At 37.1% G+C, this 20,553-nt stretch overlaps 1 pseudogene; it reads left to right on the forward strand.

Annotated features, from left to right (window-relative positions):
* Nucleotides 1-16,718: 16,718 nt before the first annotated feature.
* LOC143661384 (large ribosomal subunit protein uL6 pseudogene) lies at nucleotides 16,719-17,377 on the forward strand (annotated as a pseudogene).
* Nucleotides 17,378-20,553: the final 3,176 nt, after the last annotated feature.

A 20,553-nucleotide genomic window follows, 5' to 3' on the forward strand; every position in this document is an offset into this window, starting at 1 on the left:
AATTTCATATGTTTTAAAGAGATTCTAGTATTCTGGGTTAGGATCCAATCTCATTCATTTGGGATACACCCTAATTTAAAACAACATCTTCAAGAGCTCCTGTTTACAATGGATTAACAACCCACAGGAATGTGGATTAAGATTAAGAGCATTTCTAAATTAGGGTACATAATTCAATTTACCACTGTCACATACAGCAGCTCATAAAAATAAAATAAAAATAAAAAGCCCTGCCTGGGCGGGCCACGGTGGCTCAGCAGGCAGAATTTTCGCCTGCCATGATGGAGACCCGGTTCGATTCCTGGTACCTGCCCATGCAAAAAAAAAATCAAAACCCTGCCTACAGGTCAGACGTTCCTAGAAAAAGGAGGCATTGGTGTCAGTAGCTTGAAGAGGTGAGATATATTTACAGAAGTTGGACCATTTTCTCCACTGGTCCTGATGGGAGCCCTCATCATCTTGTGCTGGCCACTGACTAAAAAATGTTGATTATAGACCCTCTTTTTTCCTAAAAGAGAGAGGTGGATTTCTTTCATTTTTATGCCCTAGCTAATAGATGCATTGAATGGCAATCAGGTGCATTCAATGCATTTACTTGAATTTATTAAATTTCCTACAAAATGGCACGGATATCTTCTCAGTGCCCTAAAAGCTAAAACCCAATTATAGCACGATGACTCTAGAGATACAACTCCAATCAAAACAGAGGCCACACTGGCCTTCATATGTCATCCAACTGAAACTACCAGAAAGATGTTGCCAAAGTATGTATATGCTCAAAAATCAAAATACCCATTCAAAAAACAAAATACCCACGAACCAGCCCTCCTCAGCCCCAGATGCCATCTAATCTCCCAGTGGGAATAGTAATGAACAGAGCACATTATGAGTCTTCTCCTGTCTAATAGTGAAGCCAAGTAATTTAGAACTTATGTTCCAAGATCCATCATATTCCTTTGTAGGACAGGGCACACCCACATTTATTTACCGTGAAACTGAACATACAAACTGTTGATTATGCAGTGACTTGATAATGTATCATTCCAGGTGATTTTTGTGTGGACACATCTCTGTATTTCAGTTTCCTAGTATAACTGAAAAGAAATGGAGTTCATTTTCTACAAGAAAAATTCAGCAAAATAAAGCGTATCCACCAATCCGTGGCTATCAGAACATGTAAACCATATTTTTAAAAGAAGCTCACAACAGCTGCAGCATTCTTGACCATACTGGCTGATGAACTCCGATTCATCCACCATAACTGATTTAATATGAGAGTATAATTAGTACTGTTGATTACTATCTGGTGCCAGATATCCCAAATGCCTCACCTTCATGCTAATTAATCTTGAAAACTTTCCAAGCTTTCCTCTACCCCGCCTGCCTCTCTTCCCTGCATCGGCGCACATAGAGCATTTGACGCCAACAGCGCAGTAAGAATGGCATCGCCGGGTCTTGCACACACTTGGCACTTGGCAAATGTTTGTTTATTCAAGTCCCTGCTCCTTCATCACAGTAATTCTCATTATAATGGAAAACCAAGAGCCATGATTTAGGCTTGGGTCACTTTAACTGGCACTGATGCCATTTTTCTTATGACACAATAAGTTCTTTGGGGCCTTTTCTCCTCCATTATTAAATCCAGTTCAGGTTCTTGTATAGCATTTAATTGCCATCGTCTATTTAGTGGCTCTCAATTTCGAAACTGAAAAATATATGGAAAAAAACTTGTTTTCCTCTGATAAACCAAAAGTAGCTTAGAGATATAAAAAGAGTAATAAACCAATGTAAAACAAACAAAACAGCAAAATAAGGCATTAAAAAAAGACCTTTAGAATATAAGTTTCTGAATAGGTCAGAGCAGAATAGTTTATCCTAAGAGGAAAGTTCCCCAGGGACTTGCTCAAGTTCATTCACTCCTATTTTACAGACAATTACTACATGTTTAGTGTTCTAATTTTCAAGTTCAAAATAAATTAGCAGTAACCAAAAAGCAAAACAGATGAGAACCTAGCACATCAAGAAAAATTAATATTTTGTTTATAAAGATGGAAGAGTAAGAAATGTGCTTTTAAAATTTTTCCCTCCAAAATTATCAAAATTTTAAAAATGTTTTTAAACAACCCGTGTTGCTTACGTCAACCAGTAAGGAAATGGGTGACTAAGCCATGGCACCTACACTCAAGGAAATATCATATGGTAACAAAAATAGAATGGGAAACACCTCTAGATACTAAGATGGTGTGATCTGCAGAATATATCACAAGGTGAAAAAAGCATTTTATGGACCAGTGTTCACAGTATGCTACTTTTTTATGAAGGAAAAAAACAGAAGTAAAATATTTATTTCTTGTATTGCAAAGGAATATGGAGTAATAAACCAGAAACTCATCTATAGGGCACCAAGGAGGAATCAGGTAGAGGAGATAAGGATTGAGGTAAGACTTCACTGAGCATATTTTTTATATAATTTTTATTTTTGATTTCTGAATGTTTTACATAATTAAAAAATAAAATTAATTGAAAGGAGAAAAACCCATACCATAAATTTTTTACAAATGTAACAAACTTAAAAGTATATTAAATTTTTCACATAACTACACAGAGAAAAATTATTTCAAGTGATTTTGAAGCTTAGTACACTGCTATACAACCTTAGTTTTTATAAGTACAAAAAGCACTGCAAAGAATTCCTAATCTTCCCTTAGTTTTTTGTAGTAGTAATATTGCTACTGTTGTTTTAAATATTGTAGGGTAAAGCAAATAAATAATTTTTGTTAGTACTTATTAAGAATGAGGACTTTTAGTGTAAAAAAAGATGCAAATATAGAATAAGGTAATAAATAATCTGTAATGCTAAATTTGAATTAGAAATATCATTATAAACTTAAGTTTGTTTGTTTGGCATGGGCAGGCTCTGGGAATTGAACCTGGGTCTCTGGCTTGGCAGGTGAGAATTCTGCCACTGAGCCACCATTGCACCACCCTAACCTTATGTTTTCTGAAGGAACAAAACTCCAGTAGCATTTAGAACACCCAGTATCTGGATCTTTGATCCTAACTATCATTACAAACTAAAAGGAAGCAGAGTTTCTCAGAGAAAGGTCTGATTCCAGATCCGGGCAAGGAAAGCACAAGATGAGACATTTTGTTTTGCTGGAAAAAAAAGAAGTACTTACTCAAAAAATAATGTGGGCTTATCAGTAAGACACAGCAACAAGCTTTAAAGGTTTCCACTGGTCAGATTTTGGAAAATTTTAGCATCAAAAATAATGATGACTTTATACTCACTAGAATAGCTATTATTTTTTTAAATGAATAATAGGGTGGTACAATGGTGGCTCAGTAGCAGAATTCTCACCTGCCATGCCAGAGATCCGGGTTCAATTCCTGGTACCTGCCCATGAAAAAATAAGAAGAAGAAGAAGAAGAGTTGGCAAGGATATGGAGGAATTGTAATTCTTAATGTAAAATTAAGAATCTTAAGGGAATACAAAATTGTACAGTCCTGTGGAAAAGAGTTTAATGGTTCCTCAAAAAGTTAAGCAGAACTATCATATGACCCAGCAATACTGTTTCTTAGTATATACCATAAATAACTGAAAAACAAACACTTGTTCCCCAATGTTCATGGCAGCATTATTCACAATTGCCAAAAGGTAGAAGCAACCCAAGTATGCATCAACAGAAGAATGAACAAATAAAAGGTGGTATATATATGTACAATGAAATATTATTCAGCCATAAGAAGGAATGAAGTCCTGATACATGCAACAGTGTGAATGAACCTTGAAAACATTACCTTGAGTGAAGCCAGACACAAAAAGGCAAATATTGTATAGTTCTATTTATATAAATTATCTAGAGTAGGCAAATTCATAGACACAGAAAGTAGACAAGAAGTTACTAATGATCAGGAAAGAGAAGAGGATGGAAAGTTCTTGCTCAATGGGTGCAAAGTTTCTATTTCAGGTTGTGAAATACCATCTATTACCAATATTATGAATTACCATCTATGACCAATTGGTAATATTCAATATTGTGAATGTAATGGATGTCACTGGAGTATGCACTTAAAAATGGTTAGAATGGGAGATTTTATGTCATATATTACCACAGTAAAATTTCTAAAAAGGAGTGATTGTAATGTATTGTTAAATATTGAATGAATGAAAAGTCATAAGTCCTATATAATATACAAAGAAAGAAAAAGAAAAAATGGCACCAATGAAAGTAACTATTACTTCAACTCTTTACTCTGAAAACTAGAAATTAAAAAGATAGAACTAAGTAGTTACTGTGCCTTCATAGAAGGAATGGTAGCAAATTGCCAGGTGTTAACAGAAGAATATCATCTAAGAAATAGAGAACAAAAGAATTTAAAAATCACCATTTTGCAATCCACAATGAAATAGTTTATTCAAAATTATTCATATGTGGATGTTAAAATCATTAACTAAAAAGTCCTTGGGGAAAGGAGAGCACCATATATTACTCTACTGATGGCTTGCCAGTTGGAAAGAGAAAAACATATTTGTACAATGGAGAGATCTAGCAGTCAAATCTAAACCAAGTGAGTAAAGAGCCAGGAACCACCTAGAACAACTGTCTGGGGGGCATCCACGACTCTACCGCATGCCAGTCTGGAATGGGTGGAAGGACCAAGGTCATAGTCCAGAACTTAAGTAAAATACCCAAAATCTGGAGGCTGACACTCCTCCCCCACCAGCACAGCAGGCTGCTGGAGAAACTTCTTTGTGAGGAAAAGAAGCCCTCTCTGCTAGGAGCAAGGGAAGTAGCTCAACCAAACTATAATTGCGGTTTTTTTTTTAATATTTTTATTGACCAAACAAAACAGCATACAAACACGAACATTCTTAACATATGAACATTCCATACTTGGTGTGCACTCAGTGGCTCACAATATCATCACATAGTTGTATATTTATTGCCATGATCAATTCTTAGAACGTTTGCATCACCGAGAAAAAGAAAGAAAAAGAAAAAATAAAAAACTCATACCTACCATGCACCTTACCCCTCCCTCTCATTGACCACTAGTATTTCCATCTACCCAATTTATTTTAACATTTGTTTCCCCTATTATTTATTTTTAATCCATATTTTTTTACTCATCTGTCCATACCCTAGATAAAAGGAGCATCAGACACAAGGTTTTCACAATCACACAGTCACACTGCGAAAGCTGTATCATTATACATTCATCTTCAAGAAATATGGCTACTGGACCACAGCTCTACAGTTTCAGGTACTTTCCTCTAGCCTCTCTAATACACCTTAAACTAAAAAGGGGATATCTATATAATGCATAAGAATAACCCCCAAGAAGACCTCTTGACTCTGTTTGAAATCTCTCAGCCACTGACACTTTATTTTGTCTCATTTCTCCCTTTCACCTTTTGGTCAAGAAGGCTTTCTCAATCCCTTGAGGCTGAGTCTCAGCTCATTCTAGGATTTCTGTCCCACATTGGCAGGCAGGTTTACACCCCTGGGAGTCATATCCCACGTAGAGAGGGGGAGCTGGGAGTCATATCCCACGTAGAGAGGGGGAGGGCAGTAAGTTTGCTTGTCATGTTGGCTGAGAGAGAGAGGCCACATCTGAGCAACAAAAGAAGTTCTCTGGGGGTGACTCTTAGGCCTAATTTTAAGTAGGCTTAGCCTGTCCTTTGCAGGGATAAGTTTCATAGGAACAAACCCCAGGATGGAGGGCTCAGCCTATTGATTTGGTTGTCCCCACGGCTTGCAAGAATATCAGGAATTCTCCAAATGGAGAAGTTTAATTTTCCCCCTTTCTCACCATTCCCCTGAAGGGACTTGACAAATACTTCTTTGTTCACTGTTGAAATCACTCTAGGATTTATTGGAGCATCATACTGGACAAACCAACAAAATCTCATGCCCTATTCAAGGTTCCACGTACTTATGGTGTTCATTTAACCTGTCCATATAACTTATATTAGGAAATGCACTAGTCAAAATATAAATTTTGTACCAAATAAACATTTTTTTGCTTTAGTCTCACACAGAAGTTGAAGTTTTAAAATATGAATGACCATCTATTTTCAACACCCTGCAATATTGACATTCCTTTGTTCTTCCCCATGCAAAAACATTTTTAAATTTGTACATTTAGTCACAATCATTGTACACTCTAGGCATTCCTAGATTATACCATCTCAGTCTTTATTATCTATCTTTCCTTCTGGTTTCATATGTGCCCCAGCCCTCCTCCCTCTATCATTCTCACAGTCAGCGACATTCAGTGTACTAACATTATTGCGATACCATCTCTAATTGTGGTTTTAATTAACAAATTTCGATGGCTGGATAAAGTTCCAAGTACAGATAATCCCCGAGAAAGCAGGAAAGTAAGCCTGGCAAAGAGGAGATAGGGTTGACTAAGGGAGAAGAAAACGATGCAGCCAAGCTCAGAATACTAGAAAAGGTCTGTGTGTATAGAGCCGGGTACCAACTCTGGATCTTGACTGGCAAACCCTGCAGGCTGGGGATTGGCTCTGAAAAGGTATTTTATTTCATGTTTTTCTTTCTATTTTTTTTCTTTCTTTCTTCTTCTTCTTCTTCTTCTTCTTTTTTTAAATCTTCTACGCTCAGACATTTCAATTGTCGTGCTGATCCAGGCAAGGGCAGAGAGTTAAGACAGGTCTGGGAAACAAAGTAACAAGTCAAGTGAAGGAGATAATTCCCTAAAGGGCTTATCTTCCCTAAGAAAAGAGGGGGCAGGGCCTCCTTCAGAAAATTCAGACCCCCAGGGGCTGGGAACCAGAAAAAGCTTGAGCTTGTCTTCCACCTCAGCCTCTGTCTCAACTATGCCCCTGGCAAGCTGAGCACTGAAGACCCCACACCATTTTACACTGATGGGGCGCTGTGGACTGACAAGTGCCACCTGCTGGGCAGGGCAGGGAAAGCAGAGTCTAGAGGCTGCACGGGAAAGTCAGACATCCTGCTGGTTCTCATCCTCAGGGAGACTTGATACTGATTACACACTCCTCCTGAGACATGGGCCTGCCTTGTCTGGGAAAATCTGATTGGGGTCGATCATATCTGGGGAGATCCTTCTCAAAAAAAAAAAGGTTCCATATAGGACTGGGCAAGAATCAGAAAAACAAAAGCTATGCTAGAGGTCTAAAATAAGTTGAATTGAATGCCAAGGAACATATAGAGAACAAAGCCAACCAATAAGAAAACTCTAGGTAAAAGAGTGAAAATGACCTCCAGAATAAACTAATCAAGAAAATCAGATGCCTAGACACCAACAAAAAATTACAAGTCATACTAGGTAAAATGATGATATGGCCCAGTCAAAGCAACAAACTACCACTTTAAAGGAGACACAGGAGTTGAAGCAGCTAATTAATGTTCAAACAACCCAAACATGCTAAACCATTCAAAAATCAAATCAGCGAGGTGAGGGAACATATGGAAAAGATATGAAGGATAGAAAAAAGACATTGGACAAACACAGAGGAGAACTTGAAAGCTTAAGAAAACAAATGGCAGAACTTACGGGAATGAGAGGCGTAATAGAAGAGATGAAAATACAATGGATACTTACAAAAGCAGATTGGAAGAGGCAAAAGAAAGGGTTAGTGAACTAGAGGACAGGACATCTGAAATCTTACACACAAAAGAACAGATAAGGAAAAGAATGGAAAAAAATATGAGCAGAGTCTCAGGGAACTAAGTGGCAAATGAAACCCATGAATGTATGTGTTTTGAGTGTCCCATAAGGAGAAGAGAAAGGAATAAGAGCAGAAAGAATAATGGAGGGCATAATCATTGAAAATTTCCTAATTCTTATAAAAGACATAAAATTACAGGTCCAAGAAGTGCAGCATACCCTAAACAGAACAGATCTGCAAAGAACCACTTGCAGACACTTACTAATCAGACTGTCAAATGTCAAAAACACAGAGAGAATTCAGAAAGCAGCAAGAGAAAAACAATCCATCACATACAAGAGAAGCTCGATAAGATTATGTGTGGATTTCTCAGCAGAAACCATGAAGGTGAGAAGGCAGTGGAATGATACATTTAAAATACTGAAAGAAAAAAACTGCCAGCCAAGAAGTCTATATCTAGCAAAACTGTCCTTCAAAAAGGAATGAGAGTTTAAAATATTTTCAGACAAACAGATACTGAGAGAGGTTGTGAACAAGAGACCAGCTCTATAAGAAATACTAAAGAGAGCACTACAAGCAGATAGGAAATACAGGAGAGAGAGGTCTGGAGAAGTGTGGAAATAAAGACTGTCTGGGTAAAAAGAGAGAAAAAAAAATATGACACCAGAAGGTATAAGTTAGCAAAACCAAGAGTGGACAATGATGGTGATTAAATGGCTTTAAATGTACAAATGTAAGAATGTTTTTACACGCAGGAGAACAAATGAATGTCAACAGTGCAAGTTGCTGACAATCGGGTGGTATATAGAAAAAATACAATCAATGCAAACTAGGATCCATAGTTAACAATAACATTGCAATACGCTTCCATTAAACATAGCAAAGGCACTATGCCAAAGCTAAAGGTCAATAAGCAGGCGATATAAAGGAAGGGCACAGGATTCTTGGTGGTGGTGGTGTTTCTACTTTTTATTTTATTTTTGTTTTTTATTCTTTTTTTTTCCTTTCTTCTTTCTTTGCAGAAGAAATAGAAATGTCCTTATATAGATTGTGGTGGTGAATGCATACCCATGTGATTATACCAGGAAACTGTGATTGTTTACTTAGGAATGATTTAACTGTGTGTGAATAAAACTGTTGAAAAATAAACAGAAAAAAAATAAAATAAACAAAGATAGGAATGCTGGAAAAAAATGTGGAAAGAGAGATGTACGTATTCACTGTTGGTAGAGAAGTAGAACGGTGCAGCCCCTTTGGAGGGCAGTGCAGTGGTTATGCAATGCCTTGTGTTAAGGGTTGTCATATGACCCTGCAACTCTGTTATTAGGTATATACTTGGAAGAACTGAAAGCAAGGACATGAAATATTTAGTGGCTGCAAGAAGGAATGAAGCTGTGAGGCATACAACTAGGTGAATGAACTTTGAGGACAGTATGTTGAGTGAAATAAGCCAGAAACAAAAAAAGACAGATATCATAATGCCTCACTAATACAAACTAACTATAATGTACAAACTCTGAGAATTGAATTTGAGAGCTTAGGTTATCAGGGAGTCTTATTGTAAAGATTCCTAGATCGTAAGCTCTTACAGCAGTCACATCTATTTCTGAGTTGTAACTGTTATTTCTAAAAACTTTGGGTATCTGTGTGACACCTGAGACTCAGAGCTAGAGCTCTGCAGCTATGAAAGTCAGCATTACCTCATACAGCAACCGTTAAAAAGGTGAAAAAGAGATCAAACTTCAACTAGTGAGATGAATGAACCTGATCTGGTTAGGACTAAGGTAAATTAGACTAAAGGATAAAGGAAGATATTGACTGTATTTTAAAACTTCAACTACTGTGTGAGACCAAAGGAAGAGACGTATATTTGGTGCAAAATTTTATATTTTCTGTAGCACACTAACCTAACTTGTATGGTTAATTTATTCAAACACCATAACAACATGGAATCTTGAATAAAGAATGAGATCTTGTTGGTTTGTACAGGTTACTGTGGTGCCCCAATAAATGTCAGAGTAATTTAGGCAGAGAATAAAAGAAGTATTTGCAAAATCCTCTTGGGGGACTGGGGAGAAAAGAGGAAATATTAAACTTCCCCATCTGGGGAATTCCTGATATCCTTGCAAGCAGTGGGACAACCAATTCAATAGTCTGAGCCCTTGATCTTGGGGGTTGCCCCTATGAAACTTATTCCTGCAAAGGAGAAGCTAAGCCTACTTATAATTATGCCTAAGAGTCACCCCCAGAGAACCTCTTTTGTTGATCAGACATGACCTCTCTCTCTCTCTCTAAGCCAAGTCAGGTGAACTCAGTTCCCTCCCTCCACCTCCCAACCCCCTCCCCCAACATGGGGCATGACTCCCAGGGGTGTAAATCTCCCTGACAATGTGGAACCTGAACTTTGGGGAAGAGCCTGGCCTTGGCTTCTTGGCAGTGATAAAGCCTTCTTGACCAAAAAGGGAGAAGAGAAATGAGACAAAATAAAATTTCAGTGGCTGAGGAGATTTCAAATAAAGTCAAGAGGTCATTCTGAGGTTTTTGTATACAGTATATAAATATTCCTTTTTCATTTTTGGTGTATTGGAGTAGCTAAAGGGAAATGCCTGAAACCACTGAACTGTAATCCAGTAGCCTTGATTCTTGAAGATGATTGCATAACTATATAGCCTTTGTGGTATGATTGTGTGATTGTGAAAGCCTTGTAACTGGCACTCCCTTTATGCAGTGTGTGGACAGAGGAGAAAGAAAACAAAGATAAATTAAATAAATAAATAATAGGGGGAATAAGGGGTACGGGAAGTTTTGGGTGTTCTTTTTCACTTTTATTTTTATTTTATTTTTATTGTTTTTGGAGTAATGAAAACATTCAAAAATCTATTGTGATGATGAATGCACTACGATATTGTATACTTTGGATGATTATATGGTATGTGAATATAGCTCAATGCAATTGCATTTAAAAAATGGAAACTTACAAGTGTTGGAGAGGATGTGGAGAAATTGCTAGTGACAATGTAAAATGGTATAACTGCTATGGAAAATATTTCGGTGGTGCCTCAAAAAGCTAAGCATAAAATTACATATTACCCAGCAATTCCAGTTCTAGATAATATGTCCAAAAGTTGAAAGCAGATGCTTGAACAGATATCTGCATCCCAATATCCATAGCAGCATTATTCACAATTTCCCAAAGATGGAAGCCTCCCAAGTGTCTATCTACTGAAGAGTGGACAAATAAAATATGGTTTATACATATGGTGGAATATTATGCAGCTGTAAAAAGGAATGATGTCCTGATACATGCAACAACATGGATGAACCTCAAAGACATTATGTGGAGTGTAATAAGCCAGACACTAAAGGACAAATAATTGTATGATCTCACTGATTTGAAATAATTAGAACAAGCAAACTTATAGAGTCATACTCTAGAATATAGATTGCCAAGGGATGGGTGTGGCTAGAGAATGGAAAGTTAAGGCTTAACATGTACAGGTTCCTATTTGGAATGATGGAAATGTGGTAATGGATGGTAGTGATAATAGCACAACATTGCGAATGCAGTTAACAGCACTTAAATATATAAATGAATATGAATAAAAGGGGAAATGTTAGATTGCATATAGTAACAATAAAATCTTTTTTTAATCTATGGAACTATACTATACAGTGAACCATAAGTTACACCATGGACTTTAATTAGCAGTACAGTTATAAAAATTTGCTGTCATCAAATGTATCAAATGTTCCACACTAATGTAGGGTATCAGTGGTAAGGTGTTATATGAGAATCCTATATTTTATGTATGATTGTTCTATAAACCCACTTCTCCAGTAGAGGAAAAAAATTCTAATAATAATTTAAAAAAAAACTAAACCCAGTGACTTAGCATCACTAATAATGGGACAACCTGCCATTTAATGCCTCCTGATGTGATGCAATATGAAGTCTATAACATCACCTTTGAAGTTCTCTGGCCAAAATAGTTTTTCTCATTAAGCTTTTAGATCTGATCTCCTGTTTATAGGAACTAAAGAGGACAGAGGAACTAGTTAAAAGGCATCATATCAGATATTACTTAGGCACCACTTAAGACCATCTCAGTCTCACCTGTCCCCAAGACCTTTTTCTTCTGTCTCAGCCATCACTGCAGAAATGAACTCTACTGTACAGTGCAGCTTCTCACACCGAAGCCTCCCTTAGACACTGTGATATGAAACTGCGGACCAGGTTGGTACATTCCCATGCACAGACTGGAAAGAAGGGATTAATAGCCTGTAGGTTGAACATGAATCTTGCATCAGTGGAATGTGAAAGTCAATGGATGAATACCTCCCTTTATCTCCTCTAGAGGATTATCTTAAGAATGTCATTTATGCATTTATGCAATCACAAGATAAAGTAATCATTCATCCTCAACACAAGTAGTGGGCAGCTTGAAAACATCTTCACTTTGACTCCTATCCTCCTGCTTATTAGGGCTCCCCTTCCTAACACAATTGTTGCATAGGAACCTTTCTCTCAGGCTCTGATTTCTGAAGAACCCAGGTTAAAAATAACCCTCTGAGGAAACAGCCAGAATGTGGGGCATTCTAAATGACAACTAGCCTGGTCTGCTAAAAAAATCACTGTCTGAAATTAGGGGTGTGTTTTACACTAGAAAAGACTGAACAGATAGAATGACCAAACGCAATGTGAAATTTGATTGGATACAGTTGGACAAAACCAGCTATAAAAGATATATGGAGATAACCAGAATATTTTTAAGATGGACTGGAAATATGCTTGGAAATTATTTTTAATATTCTTAGGAGTGATTATGGCTTAACAGCTAGATAAAAGAATGTCTTTATTCTTAGGAACTGCATGCTGAATAGTTAGGGCTGATAGGTTGTTGTTAGTCTGTAACCAATTTCCAAATATTTAGAAAATATATGCATAAATATTTATAAATTAAACAAAAATAATCATGTTATTAACTGTATATTTATATGTTAATAGTTATTGAATCTATGTTAATAATTGTTAGATCTATGATATATGAACAATTGCTGAACCTAGATGTATTTATGGATGTTTATGATATTAGCCTTTCAAATATTTTATATGTTTGAAATTTTTCATTAATTCTTGGAGGAAATGTTTGTACTTAAAGATATAAGCATCAGCTACACCTCTTCCCAAAATTAAAGAACACAACTCCTTCCTCAAAAGACACAATTTTACTTTCAAGTTCAGCAATCCAACCACCACATATATGAGTGGAATTCATATTACCAAGAGATAAGAAGAGAAGATGCCAGCAAGTGTGTTGGAGCAAGATGAGTAGGAGATGGGTAGGGGGAGGGGGGCAGGAGAAAGAGAACAAAATATAAAATCTTAAAATGTTTTTCTAGAACATACTAAGAACAGCTGGCAATTTTTTCTGATTATTTCCATGTTTAAAAATTTAAAATTTTTTACTTAAATTGAGAAGTTTGAAGATTTCAGTTTGTTTAATTGCGGGTAGACTCACTAGACTTAATTGGTTACTTATGATCATCTACGCAAACACGCTGAGCATGTTGCCTGGTACCAAGATGGCCAAAAGGCAGTTCAAGTGGTATCGTCCTCACTTTCCTAGAAAAATGGCACCATCTGCTGGCTGGGCAAAGTCAAAGTCTCCCCATTCCATATGTTGCTTTTCCACTTTCTTAATAGTATCATTTGAAGCATGAAAGTTTTTTATTCTGATGAAACCTAATTTGCCCGTTTTTTCTTTTTTTTGCTTGTGCTTTCGATGTCATATCTGAGAATCTATTGCCAAATACGAGGTCATGAGGATTAACCTCTACATTTTTTTCTAAAGTTTTATAGTGTTAACACTTACATTTAGTTGTTTAATCCATTTTGAGTACATTTTTGTATTTGATGTGAAGTGAGGTCCAACTTCGTTTTTTATAAGTAAATATCTACTTATCCTAGCACTATTTGTTAAAGAGCTATTCTTCTCGTCATTGTATGGTCTTGCATGCATGTTCATCAAAAATCAATTGACCATAGATGTATGGTTATGTCTAGACCCTTAATCCTATTCCATTGATTAATATATCTATTCTTAAGCCAGTTCCAACTGTTTGGTTACAGTAGATTTGTAGTAAGTTTTCAAATTACTAAGTATGAGCCTGCCAACCTTGCTCTTCTTTTTCAAAATTGTTTTGGGTATTTGGAGTCACTCACAATTTCATATGAATTTTAGAATCAAGTCTTCCATTTCTGCAACAAAATAAAGTCCTTGGAATTTTGAGAGGGATTGCACTGAATCTGTAAATCGCTCTGGGGAGTTTTGCCGTCGTAACAATATTAAGACTTCCAATCCATGAACACAGGATATTTTTCCATTTATTTAGATCATCTTTGATTTCTCTCAGCAATATTTTGTGGTTTTCAGTATTCAAGTCTTGTACCTCCTCACACAAGGAATACCTTACTTCAAAGGAGTTTTTTTCTTTTCTTACTGTTGTATATGGAATTTCAGATTGTTCATTCCTAGTGTATAGATCTTGTTTCCTGCAACTTTGATAAATCCATTTACTAATTCTATTAGTTCTTTCGTGAGTTCTTTAGATGTTTCTATATATAAGATCATGTCATCTGTGATTAGAGATCGTTTTACTTCTTCCTTTCCAGTTTGGATGCCTTTTACTTCTTTGTCTTGCCTAATTGCTCTAGCCAGCACATATGGTACAATAGTGAATAGAAATGGCAAAAACAGACATCCTTGTCTTATTCCTGATCTTAAGGGGAAAACTTTCAGCCTTTCCCAGTTGAGTATAATATTGGCAGTGAGTTTTTCATTAATGTCCTTTATCATGTTGAAGTAGTTGCCTTCTATTCCCAGTTTCTTTGGTGTTTTTCTCATGAAACTGTGTTGGATTTTATCAAATGTTTTGTCTGCATTGATAGGGTCATGTGGTTTTATTTCTTCATTCTATGAATATGTTATATTACATTGATCCATTTTCATATGTTGGGCCACCATTGCATTCCTGGGATAAATCCTATTCAGTTATGATGTATAATCCTTTTAATATGCTGCCTGATCCAGTTTGCTAGTATTTTGTTAAGGATTTTTACATCTGTTATCATAAAGAATATTGATTTATAGTTGTCTTTATTTTTTTCTTGTGTTGCTCTATCTGGCTTTGTATCAGAGAGTATGTGCCCCTTGGAGACTGGCATCTTTCACTTAGCATAATAGCTTTGAGATTCAGTCACGTTGTCACATGCAGCGACAGTTTGATCCTTTTTATTATTGAGTCGTATTCCATTGTATGAATATACTCCAGTCTATTTATCCATTTATTTGTTGAACAGCATTTGGCTTTTTTCCAGTTTTTGGCAATTATGAATAATGCTGCTTACAACATGTATAGGCTTTTGTGTAAACACAAGTTTTTATTTCTCTAGGACAGACGCCTAGGAGCAGGATTAGTGGATGATACTGTAAATGAATGCTTAACTTTATAAGAAGCTGACAAACTGGTTTCCAGAGGGGCTGTATCATTCTGCCCCACCAACAGTGTATGCGAGTTCCATTTGCTCCATGTCTTTGTCAGCATTTGGTAATGTCAAGGCTTTTTGTTAGTGTTAACCATTCTCATAGCTGTATATCAGTACCTTGTTGTGGTATCATTTGCACTTCTCTAATGATCAATAATGATGCATATCCTTTCATGTGTTTATTTGCCATCCATGTCTTTTTAACGAAGTGTCTGTTCAAATCTTTTGCCCAATTTTTATTGAGTTGTGAATAAGACAACACAACAATATAATTCATTGTTGGATATGTGATTTGCATTAATTTTATCCAACTCTGTAGCTTGTCTTTTCACTCTCTTAACAGTGACTTTCACAGAGCCAAATTTTTTATTTTGATGACATTCAAATTATCAATTTTTTTCTTTTGTGAATATTGCCTTTTGTGTCTTCCTAAGACCTCTTTACTTAAGCCAAAGGCATGAGGATTTTCTCCTACGTTTCCTTCTAAGAGTTTTATATTTTTTAATTTTTAAGTCTATGATCCATTTTGCACTAATTTCTATATTAGTTTCAAGGTATAAGTTGAGGATTATTTTTTTGTACCTAGATATCTCTAGGTGCTTTCAAAAGGATATTTCTTTCTTCAGTCTTAAAGTTTATTCTTTCAGGAAAATTTACAATCATTTTTTTTAAGCCCACTCCCCCCAAACACACAAAAAAAGTCTTTGGGAATTTGAGTTTGCTTAAATTGAATTTATTGATTAAACTAGTGAAAACATATTTATAACATCAGATCTTACTATTCAATATCAAGACTTTTTTTCCATTTATTCATTCCTCTTATGTCTCTCAATAGAATGGTATACCTTTCTTCATACAAACAAATCTTATACATTATTAGTATCGCTCTGTGTACTTAATGTGTCTTGTATTTTTTACCAGCTGTCTATATGGAAAAAAGATATTAATTTTGTATAATAATTTTGTAACTAGCCATCTACTATGTTTTATCATAGTCAGGTATTTTCTGCCTCTCTCTAATAAAAAATGGATGGAGAATTTAACGAAGCATGTTTTTCAACATCTACTAACATAGTCAAATCTTTTTTTCCCTCCTTTCTTCTATGTTCCAGTATTTAAAGATAAGAAAACCTGGGGCCTAGAAAAGTCTTAAAACCTGCCCAGCCTGTATTCAGATCCTCCTCTACATTTTAATATGATTAACTATTTTTATAGACTTCTTAATATTGAACCATTCCTAAATTTTTAGAATGAACTTCTTTGATCATGGTGTATTTTCATCCAATGTACTGTTGGAATATACTTGCTGGTATTTACTTGGGATTTTTGCATCAACAAGTATAAGTAAGGTTAGTCTGCGGTTTTATTTCTCCTACCATGTCAGTCAGGTTTTGAATATTAGTGTTATGCCGGCCTAATGAAAATAATTTGGGCAATATCCTTCTTTCTCTCTGGAATAGGATAGTTAAAATAACATCGGATTCGCTCTTTTTGCCTCATCTGCTATAAGAATGAAGACCAGTCTCAGCAACCAGACTGTCGACATTCCAGAAAAGGTGGACATCCTGCTGAAGGGACGCACGGTTATTGCGAGGGACGCACGGTTATTGCGAGGGACCCCCGAGGAACCCTGCGGAGGGATTGCAACCATATCAGCGTAGAACTCGGGCTACTTGGGAAGAAAAAGAAGAGGTTCGGGTTGACAGATGGTGGAGAGACAGAAGGGAGCTGGTTGCAGTCCGTACTGTCGGTAGTCATGCGCAGGACACCATCAAGGGTGTCAACAGGGGCTTCCGTCACAAGACGAGGTCTGGGTGGGCTCACTTCCCCAGCAACGCTGTCACTCGGGACAGCGGGTCTCTGGTTGAGATCCGAGATTTCTTGGGTGTAAAATACATCCACAGGGTCTGCATGAGGCCAGGTGTCTCCTGTTCAGCATCTCAGGCCCAGAAAGATGAGTGAATTCTTGAAGGAAATGACATTTTGAACTTGTATCAAATTCAGCTGGTTTGATGCAGCAAACCACAGCAGTCCAAAAACAAGGATGTAAGAACAATTTGGGGTGGTACCTATGTCTCTGAAAAAGGATCAGTTCAACAGGCTGACGAATAAGATCTAAGGAGTTGTGCAGCGATGGAAACAACAGGATACCAGACCTATTTTATTTTAAAGATGCAAATAAATAAATAAATAAACAAAACATCAGATTCAGCGTTTCTGGAAAGGTTTTTCAGGTTGAGAAAATAAGTTTTCTGATGCAAGGTGCTGCAAAAGCTGCAACTTCCGACCCAGGCTTTCCATAATTTCCACCTTTCATTTATTTTCTTCTATCCTTACCTCTTCCCTTGTCTCCCCCCACACACCCCCCGACCAAGATTCTCAACAAGAGCTTGCTTTTTTACCATTTGCCTGTTAGTACTCTTCTTATTTTGCTTAAAAACTGCCACAATTATGGAATTCTTAACTTGCCATTTGACACTTGCCATATTACCTAGTTAGTTTGAGAATAACAAAACTTATAACCTAAAGCACTTATTTTTGAAACAGTAGTTGTAGATAGAGAGGTAAGAGTGTGTTCAAAAATTTAAGGATTATTAGTCAGTAAACCACATCCAACCTAACTCCTCTCTCTGGTTTTGCGTTGTTCAATATTATGAAGAGAAGAATTGGGGAAGCAAATGTAAGACTAAATATTTCATGCAGCATCAATTATTTTTATAGAAGCAAAGTGAATAGGGAACGGAAATAATTCTGCAAGCAAGCTGAAAGTGTGGGGATATGCGAGGGTATATTTTATACTTCAGGGTATAAAAATCTACATTTAATTGTGCTAATATAGATATGGTCCCAGAGTGAAAACAGTTAACAGCTGTTAAAAACTCAGTGCAGGGCAGGCCACGGTGGCTCAGCAAGCAAGAATGCTTGCCTGACATGCCTGAGGACCCATGTTCGATTCCCAGTGTCTGCCCATGTTAAAAAAAAAAAAAAAATGCAATCTGCAAATAATATCCTGTCATGAAACATTTTGACTTTGGCAATTCTATGAATTATATTTCTAATCATTCAATGCAATTTCTTTTTGTGTTTTCCCCCTTGAAAAGAAAACGCTAAAGGGTTCCTTTTTAACAATTTTTTACAATTCTTTTTTAAGGTGATTAGCCATCAAATTATAGCATTTTAAAAAATTGTAGTATTTTTAAAGGTTTATTTATATACATTTTGAATGTTAATCTACTTTATTTGTTTATAGGCTTATAAGAGCTCTCCTATTTGTTTATCATCCTCTCTTTTGTCTGCAATGAGATTTTTAAAGAATCTAAAATTTCTCTACAGAGAAATCCAAACAGAGAAATCTGTTGGCAAAATCATATCCAAAGCCTCTGTCACTTTTAAAACTGGCCCTCCACGGGCCGTGCTGAGCTCCCCACCACTGCGGTCCATGTGCCCAGGCCGACATGTGACACACAGGCCCTTGGTGATGCTGGCCAAGTGTGTTGGTTGTTTGTTGACTCCTACGCCCCCTGCTGGCACCACAGCTCCGTGACCAGCCCCAAAACAGCATATTGTCAGGCCTGGAAGGGGCCTCAGGGAGCAGCAATACAAATGGGGAAACTGAGCCCCAGAGGGTACGGGGCTTGCACAAACCCCAAAAATCAAACGGAGCCAGCACAGGGACCAGCCTTGATCTTCCCACGACTCCACACAGCCCTGACAATTACAAAATAATTCAGAGCTACTCAAAAGTCTAGCACTTGGAAATATTACTAACCTATGGAATAGCGTATGCTAAAAAATTAAAAACTTGTTTCATAGTACATGTATTACATTACACTAATGTATAAGGTACACACCATGGTTGACATCTTGATAGAGCTGACTGAAAGGTTTTTTTAAAAAAAGTTCTGCTACTGATACTACTGATACCCATAAAAATGATGCCTCAAAAATTTTATGCCAAGTGAAACCAGGTCAGACATAAAATAGTACATTCAGTAAGATTCCAATTTCAGGAAGACCCAGAATGCACAAAACTATAGTGACAGAAATCAAATCAGCACTTGCCTTGGGCAGGAGGAGGCAGTGGCTGATGGAAAATGGGTACAGGAGAACTTTCCAGGGCAATGGAAATATTCTGTTTCTTGATTGTGCTGTTGGTTATACGGGCTTACAAATATATCGAAATTCACTGAACTACATATTTTAAATGGATGTATTTTTATTGTATACAAATTATGCTTCAATAAAGTTGATTTTAAAGGGGAAAAAAAATTCTTTGCAAGTCAAATCCAAAGCTTTAATCTGTCTTTTCAATCTGGACCCATTAAAAAGAAAAGTTAGTACCAATAAAAGGCATCCTCTTCCTACAGTACTTAGCCATGAAGTTTGATATCCTTAGAAAGAGCAGAAACTAGATCTGAAAGTTAGGTTAGAGAGGAGAATCACTGTTTCCATATAGTCTCTCAGAAGAGAACTAAGACTTAAAGACAAAATACTGACATAAGATGTAAAGCAGCAGCATGAGCAGCGTGCGGGGTGGGAAAGTCTTCCTCGTCCCCATCTCGCACGTGTAGGCAGGGCTTAACAGTGAGCTGAAGGTCTGGCCGCCTGTGCCAGATGCAAAAGGAGGGGTAACTAATTGTGCCCTTCAGTACCCTGCACCTCATCAAAATATCTCCCCTAGTGTCAGCACTCAGCCAGTGACTTGAAGCTGCTTCTCTGCCCAGACAACCTGGAGGAAGCTTTCTCTCTGGTGTACAGCACCTACATTGCAGGTTGACCCTGCTTTGCCTGCCACTCTTCATAAGCATGCCATCACAATTATTACTTTATGGCATCAGGTCTTATACATGTAAATTAGGAGTTAGATGGGGAAAAAAAAGCCCTCTGGATTCTGTGATCAAAATTAGTTTGTGAGAAAGCAGGTTAATTAAGTGTCTTCTGCTATAGCTATCTCTCCAAGAGAAGTATATGTTATGTTTTCCAAATTTGCTTGACTATCCCCACTTCACTGGTACTCTTGTAAGAATTCGAGAGTTTTGCCATGCAAAGGAGGACTCCAAGAGACGTTCTCTCATGCAACACGCAAGGGGTTTATTTACCACACATGCGTGGGGCTCACTGAACACGCAGGAACAGAGAGCCCCGAGCCTGGGTTTGGGGAAGCCTTTTAAGGGCCAGGATAAGCGGGGAGGGGTTTGAGGGTTGAACATGAGTTACAGGTTCTGCTTTATGCAGGAAGTAGATAACGAACAGTTTTATAACAAGTATTTCTGGCGCCAGGAGTCATGGGGGTTGCGAGAAGCAGATAACCGGCCCAGGAAAGTCCCAGGTTGTTTTTCTTCAGCC

Source organism: Tamandua tetradactyla, chromosome 2, assembly GCF_023851605.1.
Source record: "Tamandua tetradactyla isolate mTamTet1 chromosome 2, mTamTet1.pri, whole genome shotgun sequence".
In the NCBI taxonomy this organism is placed as follows: domain Eukaryota; kingdom Metazoa; phylum Chordata; class Mammalia; order Pilosa; family Myrmecophagidae; genus Tamandua; species Tamandua tetradactyla.